The sequence below is a fragment of the Priapulus caudatus genome, unplaced genomic scaffold (genome assembly GCF_000485595.1).
Source record: "Priapulus caudatus unplaced genomic scaffold, Priapulus_caudatus-5.0.1 Scaffold396, whole genome shotgun sequence".
NCBI classification, from domain to species: Eukaryota; Metazoa; Priapulida; class Priapulimorpha; order Priapulimorphida; family Priapulidae; genus Priapulus; species Priapulus caudatus.
The window spans coordinates 227,458-233,841 of NW_014577457.1; the positions used below are offsets into that span (position 1 = coordinate 227,458).

At 44.0% G+C, this 6,384-nt stretch overlaps 1 long non-coding RNA gene across 1 annotated transcript; it reads left to right on the forward strand.

Moving 5' to 3' along the window:
- Positions 1-603, forward strand: LOC106809927. Its single transcript, XR_001393929.1, has 2 exons — positions 1-74; positions 266-603. It is a non-coding gene; the product is annotated as an uncharacterized LOC106809927 (long non-coding RNA).
- Positions 604-6,384: the final 5,781 nt, after the last annotated feature.

Consider the following 6,384-nt stretch of genomic DNA (forward strand, 5'->3'; position numbering starts at 1 on the left):
GGAGAGGATGGAAGCTGTGAGGTGGCTGCGAGGTTGAGGGTGGCTGTGAGGTGGCTGTGAGATATAGAGGGGAGGTGTGCGGTGGCTGTGTACTGAGATCGGAAGCTATGAAGTGGATGACATCTGGTAGCTCCTGCATGAGCATAGCATCCCTGCTGTTTATGAAATTACTTTGCTTTGTTGATATTTCTGTATTACCCCTGCACGATACATTGACATTTAAATAAATATAATATATAAATACATACATAGTATAAGAGGGAAGGTGTGAGGTGAGGATGGAAGCTGTGAGGTGGCTGTGAGGTGGCTGTGAGATAGAGGGAGGTGTGAGGTGAGGATGGAAGCTGTGAGGTGGCTGTGAGATAGAGGGAGGTGTGAGGTGAGGATGGAAGCTGTGAGGTGGCTGTGAGGTGGCAGTGAGATAGAGGGGAGGTGTGAGGTGGCTGTGTACTGAGATCGGAAGCTATGAAGTGGATGACATCTGGTAGCTCCTGCATGAGCATAGCATCCCTGCTGTTTATGAAATTACTTTGCTTTGTTGATATTTCTGTATTACCCCTGCACGATACATTGACATTTAAATAAATATAATATATAAATACATACATAGTATAACAATTGTATTTGTTTCGTAAACCCGCATCTAACACCTGCATGGCTGTTCTGATCAAGTTATGGATGTGTTATATAAACTACATGAACGCCAAATAAATTGGGGCGTCTCTATTGCTATGGCTTCTGGCGATATCACTGAGCAAACATCTCACAAGCAGCAGCTGGCCTCGCCATATAATACTTCTCCCCCTTCCCTCTCTACCCGACTTAAATTGACTACGTCACGAATTTTCTATGGTGTATATTTGTAAACATTATTTTTGTTGTCATTGTTTTACAGTAAAAGTAAGTACTAGCGTGACTAAATGCATCGTCAAATTCTTACCTGATAAGATTGTTTCTCAACTAGTTAAAAATCAAAAAAACCTAGACGATTTGATTTTTAACTTACTATTTACGGTGACGTACCTAATCACTTTAACCTCGGCCTTCTGCTAACCAGCAACAGATGTCGGTTAACTAGCCGTAGTTTGTTTTTAAATGAATTTTTTTATACGCAGAGACACGTACATCATGCACGCATGCCCCATTAGGCCTATGTCAGAGGTGGATCCAAGAATTCTTAGATAGGGGGAGTCATGTCTTGTGATTCACGGGTGACGCCGGAAGAGGGAATGGTAACAAAAAAGAAAGCAATATAGCTATAATATACGCAGGCTTATGTGAATGAGAAATGATCTCTCATTTGTGTACTCCTAATATAACAAAAACCAGGCAGCTAGATGGTTTATACATAATTATAAGTGCTGTTCCGGCGCCGTTGTAAGAATGTGTAACGTCTATGATGCCATGATGGCTCAAATGGATAGAAGTTACGGGTGTATGCATGCGCGTGCGTTCGTGCGCGCTGCGCTCGTACGTGCGTGTGTGGGTCCGTACGCGCGTGCGAGTGTGAGCGCGTGTGTGCGTCCGTGCGCGCGTGCGAGTGTGAGCGCGTGTTTGCGTCCGTGCGTGCTCGTGTGTGTGCGCGCTGCGCTCGTACGTGCGTGTGTGTGAGCGCGTGTGTGCGTGCGCGCTGCGCTCGTACGTGTGTGTGCGTGCGTCCGTGCCCGCGTGTGTGTGCGTGTGCGTGCGCTCGTACGTGCGTGTGTGTATCCGTGCGCGCGCGTGTGTGTGCGCGCGTGTGTGCACGCGTGTGTGTGCGCGCGCGTGTACGAGCATCCGTGTTGTCTACAGTGGATACTAAATGCGCGTGTGATGTGTATTACATGCAAAGAAGCCGCTTGGACACATGACGTTCTCACGTGACCGCTGAAGCTGTGAATTTGTGTGTGTTGACGCTGGCGTGGCAGTTCTCGAGCAGCCATTATCTGACAATGTTGTCTGTGATTTTATATTCACGGTTATTTCTGTTGCGCGCACACACGGAATGTGTGGGACAAATGATTTTGTAAGTATTAGTAGTATATAGTAATAGTATGTAAATGTTGTATCTATATTTTCCATTCCATTCCATTAGTTTGTATTAGTATTAGTTTGGAAGAGCACAATCCTGAAGGAAAGAGAGAGGGTGATAGAGGGGTTTGAGTGGGGGTCTAACGTAGCGGAATGTATTCGGGACGTCCAGAAGGGGCCCCAGCTCGATTCGCGCGAGCACACGCGGCACGGTTTCGGAGGAGATACGTAAAACGACACTTCGGCTCCTTCCACTATTATATAGTAGATATGTGTATATGTATAGGTTCTAGAATAACCACCTGACTATTTAATTACCCCCGTACAATTTCCCTCCCCTCACCGACCCCCAGACAATCACCGCACACATCAGACATTATTCGCGGTTGATAAGGAAGGATTTGAAGGGGCCGAGAAAGTGGAAGAGGAGAAGCAGAAAAATGGCTGTGAGAGAATATGGTGGAGGACCTTATAGGATTTATGCCTGCAGCGTAACAGTCGGCTTACTCAACACTGCGCGTATTGTGTGGTATTAGTACGAGTTCATATAGCCGACGCGCACGCACGCACGCACGCACGCACGCACGAACGCACGAACGCACGCACACACACACACATATATATATATATTGTCTCATTAGGTAAACAATCAATGGCTTGCGGTGCCATAGAGAAATAATATAAATAATTACATTTCCATGGAGAATCACTGACGAGCCACCACTCTGCGATTAAAGGGACTGTTAAGATCAAATGTGCTCTTAAGCTTACATGTTTGAATAATATAAAAATCTTGTTACTTATTATATCAAGTACCTAATCGATCGCTTGTTATATGTTTCCTCATTGTTATTGATATAAATATCTTTCCAGCAGGAATTTTTGTCTAGGAGCAACCTCTCAAAGCACACCGCCTATCGTCACAGCACACGACGCTTCCTGGTGATACCATGACTCTCTACAACAAGCTTAGCGCCCCCTGGTGAGACCACACCATTCTATATGAAGCCAGAATCCCGAGATGTAGTCCGAGGATCTCTTCTACATCTGGTCACTCCTACTCATATTATCAATCACTTAATTACCTGTTAGATGTTTTCTTATATATATATATATATAATTATAATATAAATGTATAAAATATATAAATATATTAATAATATTGGATATGATATACTAAATAATAGACTCATACAGACATGTTTATTTATACATTAGATTTGATTTTGACATTTATATGGAGAATCACTGACGGGCTGCAGAAGTGCTAAGAGCAAATTAAGGTATTTGTTCATATTATACTGTCACATAACACCCTGAAATTGAAAAACAATTCTAAACAAATTTGCTCCATACCTGCTTCTCTATGATTCCTGTAATGTTACACTGTAAGGAAATGTGGGGCTTATCTCAGCTATGCGATCCTAACTAAACTTTTCATTCGATTATTCATCATATTTTGACAGTCAGAAAAGCTAACAAACCTCTGTTTCATAAATGTGCTTTTAAGCTCTTAAGTTAAAAATTATATTATATCAAGTACTTAATCAATTGCCTGTCATGTGTTTCCTCATTGTTATTAATATGAACAATCTTTGCAGTGGGAATTGTTGTCTAGGAGCAGCCTGTCCGATCATAGCGCCGCCTATCGTCACAGCACTCGACGCCCCCTGGGGAGACCATGATTCTCTACATCAAGCTTAGCGCCCCCTGGTGAGACCATGACTCTCTACATCGAGCTTGCCGCTCCTTGGTGAGACCACACCACTCTACATCAAGCGTAGCGCCCCCTGGCGAGACCATGACTCTCTACATCAAGCTTAGCGCCCTCTAGTGAGACCATGACTCTCTACATCAAGCTTAGCGCCCCCTAGTGAGCCCATGACTCTCTACATCAAGCTTGCTGCTCCTTGGTGAGACCACACCACTCTACATCAAGCTTAGCGCCCCCCTGGTGAGACCGCACCATTCTATATGAGCCACCACTCTCTGATTAAAGGAACTGCTAAGAGTAAAGGTATTTGTTCGTTTACTAGTTTCTGCATCTCATACCACCCTGAAATTCGATATAATTAATTAGGATATGTATTATATATATATATTATCATAAATCCAATAGATTTTCACGTTTCGTAAACGTTGCTCTTAAGTTTACATGTTTGATTAATTTGAAAATCATTCCACTTATTATATCAAGTACTTAATCAATTGATGTCATATGTTTCCTCATAGTTAATGATATGAAAAATCTTTTCCTTGATGTAGTGCGAGTACCTCTCTTACGCCCTGGTAGAGGAATGCCGCAGAACAGGAGAAGCAGGAGCGGAGGAGGCAGAGGGAGCATGATGCACACCGATTCGCGTCGGGGGACTTCTGAGACAAGCCATCGTAACTGACGGATACAGTGTTTTATGCTGATATTCCACGTGTTTTTAGACAAATTTGTTGTATTTTATACAAATCGTTTATTGTAAGTTCAATCCCATATGTATGAGCATGTCGTTTCGCGTTTTATGTGTACGACTGCGGCCCGTTGTCAGAAATTCTCATTTCATGCTCATTCAACTAGAACAACTAGCACTAGAACTAGAACAACTAGCTATAGAACTAGAACAAGTAGCGCTGAAACTAGAACAAGTAGCGCTGGAACTAGAACAAGTAGCAGTAGAACTAGAATAACTAGCTCTGGAACTAGAATAAGTAGCTCTGGAACTAGAACAAGTAGCTGTAGAACTAGAACAAGTAGCACTAGAACTAGAACGAGTAGCTCTGGAACTAGAACAAGTAGCACTAGAACTAGAACAACTAGCTCTGGAACTAGAACAACTAGCTCTGGAACTAGAACAACTAGCTCTGGAACTAGAGCAACTAGCTCTGGAACTAGAACATCAACTAGCTCTGGAACTAGAACAACTAGCTCTGGAACTAGAGCAACTAGCTCTGGAACTAGAACAACTAGCTCTGGAACTAGAACAAGTTGCACTAGAACTAGAACAACTAGCTCTATATCTAGAGCAAGTAGCACCCTGATTGTAATCCCATGCATGTGCATTCACGATTGAAATGCTTTCAAATAAATATACTCCAAATAAAATGCCCGAGATTCCTCTTTATATATGGTGTTAATTATTCAAAGGCTATCAGCAATACCGTTCTGAAAAATTATCAAAGAAATTGTAACATACACTTAAGAAGTTTGCAGTAGATCATTGGTAGTTTGGGTTGTTGTTAAGGACTCGTTGTTGTCTGGCGGTGTTGACATTAATACTGACCTTGACCAAGACCTCGTCCAATGCCATGGCCTTGAGCTCAAGGTAATGGCCTTGACCTACTTTTTCATTTTTAAACGTTTTTCACAAGTAGGTCATGGCCTTGAGCTCAAGGCCATGACCTTAAAAGTTTTACATTAGTAGGCCAAGGCCATAGCCTTGAGCTCAAGGCCATGGCCTTCACCACTTTCAAAATATTTACATTATCATGAGAGGATCCTTGCCAAGTGCAAGGTCAATGTATGTTTACATTTCTTCCAACAACAGTCTGAAAATATTTGAATTTGGTAATTGCCTGGATTTGAACCCATGATTATTGAATACAAGCCCGTTATGCTACGGACGGACCCAAACATACCATTCCTTACATGATCAGCTCAGATGTATGTGTTATATTTAGCTTAAGGGCAGTTAGAAAATATTTTACTATGGGAATTGACAAGATTTGAACCCCGGACTACTGACTAGCAATCCAACCCGCTACGCACACACCCAAACTTTCAATTCGTGTTTTGTTCAGATCGTATGTGTGTATTATGTTTTCGTTTTATAAAAAAAAGCAGAAACACTCACTCTGACATGACTCTGATTCTCAAACAATGACCATGCGTGCATGCACATCACCATGCGTGCGCGCACAGCACCATGCGTGCGCGCACAACACCATGTGTGCGGGTGCAACACCATGCGTGCGCGCACAACACCATGCGTGCGCGCACAACACCATGCGTGCGTCTGCAACACCATGCGTGCGTGTGCAACACCATGCGTGCGTGCACAACACCATGCGTGCGTGTGCAACACCATGCGTGCGCGCACAACACCATGCGTGCGCGCACAACACCATGCGTGCGTGCGCAACATGCGTGCGCGCACAACACCATGCGTGCGTGCGCAACATGCGTGCGCGCACAACACCATGCGTGCGCGCAAAACACCATGCGTGCGCGCAAAACACCATGCGTGCGCGCAAAACACCATGCGTGCGTGTGCAACATGCGTGCGCGCACAACACCATGCGTGCGCGCACAACACCATGCGTGCGCGCACAACACCATGTGTGCGTGTGCAACACCATGCGTGCGCGCACAACACCATGCGTGCG